Genomic DNA, 2500 nt, shown 5'->3' with positions numbered 1-2500 from the left:
CATAAATAGCAAGGGGCCCCCTTAGGGTACAGAGGCGGGGGGCCCCCCATCTCTCTATTTTAGGGTACTAATATCCTCCACCAACCATCCCCTCTAGTAGGGGGCCCCTAACAGGGGCCCCAATAGAGGAGGCCCCTTGGACAGGGGCCCCTTTCTAGGGGCCCCTCGAAGGAGGCCCCTGTCCAAGGGGCCTCCTCTATGAGGGCCCCCCTTGAGGGGCCTCCATATTAGGGGCCCCGCAGGAGGCGCCCACAAGGAAGGGTCTTTCTATTAGGGGCCCCCTTCGTCCTTCGGGGGGCCCCCGAGTGGGGGCCCCCTTCTGTTAGTTTGTACGTTGTGGGGCCCCAAGAGAGGAGGAGGGGAAAGGAGACAAAAAAGGAGACAAAAAAGGAGACAAAGAAGAGACAAAAAGGAGACAATATAAAGAAAAGAAAGCCTTACCGATTGCTAGTAGCAGCAGCAGCAGCAGCAGCAACAGCAGCAGCTGTACTGCAGCAGCAGCAGCAAATAGAAAGAAAAGAGCAAAGATGTTCCTATTAATACTTCCTTCTTCTTAATCTTTTATATTTAATGCATGCAAATGACTCAACAGCAGCAGCAGCAGCAGGAGCAGCAGCAGCAGCAGCGGTAGCTTCCGCAGCAGCAGCAGCTGCTGCTGCTGCTGCTGCCCGGTTGGGGCCCTCCCGAGACACCCGAGATAAGACAAGAGGGGGGCCCCTCTTATCTGTTGTTGTCTTCTTAGTGTTGTTGTTTGTGTAGAGGTTTATAATAAGGAATATAAACCCTAAACCCTAAACCCTAAACCCTAAACCCTAAACCCTAAACCCTTTTTTTTTTTTTGCTGTCTCCTCTCTCCCCCCCCCCACGTCTTGTATTGTTGTGTGTCTCCTTCTGCAGCAGCAGGAGACAAAGAGTGTTAATAAGTGTCTCCTTCTTTGTGTCTCCTTTGTTTTTATCCCTTTTACACCATTTATTTTTGCGACGAACAGCAGCAACAGCAGCAACAGCAGCAGCAGCAACAGCAGCAGCAGCAGCAACAGCAGCAGCAGCAGCAGCAGAAGACCGGCAATGGCGCGTCTCGCGTTTTCTTTTCTTGCTGCTGTAAGGAGGATATATAAATATGTATATGTGTCTCCTAATATATTTTTAATCCTGTGCAGCGCAGCAGCAGCAGCAGCAACAGCAGCAGCAGTAGTTGCAGCAGCAGCAGCAGGACCAGGAGCAGGAGGACCATTAGTAGCAGCAGCAGAGCAAGGAGGCAGCAGCAAAGGGGGCCCCCAAGGAGGATCAATAAGTTTAGTAGAGTATTATAGGGGCCCCTCTTCCTTAGATCTGCTGCAGAAATCAGCAGCAGCAGCAGCAGCAGCAGACACAGCAGCATGTACACAAACACTAAGAGATGCTGTTAATGCTGCTATCTCTGAGGTTATTGGTAAGCATATACACCCTATAACACCACTCCCTTCCTGCTGCTGCTGCTGTTGCTGTTGCTGTTGCTGTTGCTGCTGTTGCTGTTGCTGCTGCTGCTGTTGCTGTTGCTGTTGCTGCTGCTGCTGTTTGGGGCGCCTAGCCCTCCCGCTTGTTTCCTTAGGGTAGATACGTGCAGCAGCAGCACCAGCAGCAGCAGCACAACAATCTTTACCATCACCAACACTAGCAGCAGCAACAGCAGCAACAGCAGCAACAGCAGCAGCCGATGTAGTATGTGTTGCATGCATGCATGCATGCATGCATGCAGGTAATCGTGAGTTAACGGATTATCTGTTGCCTCTTTGGGGCTTGGAGGGTGTATATCTTCCTCTCCTTGTATGTGGCATAAACAGCAGCAGCAGCAGCAGCAGCAGCAGCAGCAGTTCCTCAACAGGTATGCCATGGCCACTGCAGCAGGAGCTGCAGCAGGACGATTTGCTGCAGCAAATACTAAAAAAAGGGACAGTTACTGTTGCTGCAGTAGGGAAGGAGACACCTCATGGTGTCTTGCCTATTAATAATCCATTAGAAGGAGACTATACTAGTAATACACCTACAGGTACTCTTGCTGCTGCTGCTGCTGCTGCTGCAGTTGCTGCTGCAGTTGCTGCTGCTGCTGCTGCTGCTGCTGCTATAACACCATTTACTGTGTACAATTAATACACATATAGGTATACATATACATCAATATAATCAGCAATTTGTTGCCGTTTGCTGCTGCTGCTGTTGCATTTGCTGCTGCTGCTACTGTTGTTGCTGCTGCTGCTGTTGTTGTTGCTGCTGTTGCTGCTGCTGCAGGTTTTTTTCCTGATTATATGCGAGCAATATGGAGAAGAATAAGTAATTATTATAATCATGATGTATTTATTTATTATAAATTTTATAAGACAATAGAAGCAGCAGAAGCAGCAGTAGCAGCAGGAGCAGCAGACATGACGGATATAAATTTCTTAACTGCTCATCGTAACAGCAGCAGCAGCAGCAGCAGCAGCAGCAGCAGCAGTAGCAGCAGCAGCAGCAGTAGGGGAGA

This window comes from Eimeria maxima, genomic scaffold, assembly GCF_000499605.1.
Source record: "Eimeria maxima Weybridge genomic scaffold, Emw_scaff619, whole genome shotgun sequence".
In the NCBI taxonomy this organism is placed as follows: Eukaryota; Apicomplexa; class Conoidasida; order Eucoccidiorida; family Eimeriidae; genus Eimeria; species Eimeria maxima.
The sequence above is the reverse complement of the archived record's forward strand: the minus strand, read 5'-3'. Positions refer to the sequence as shown.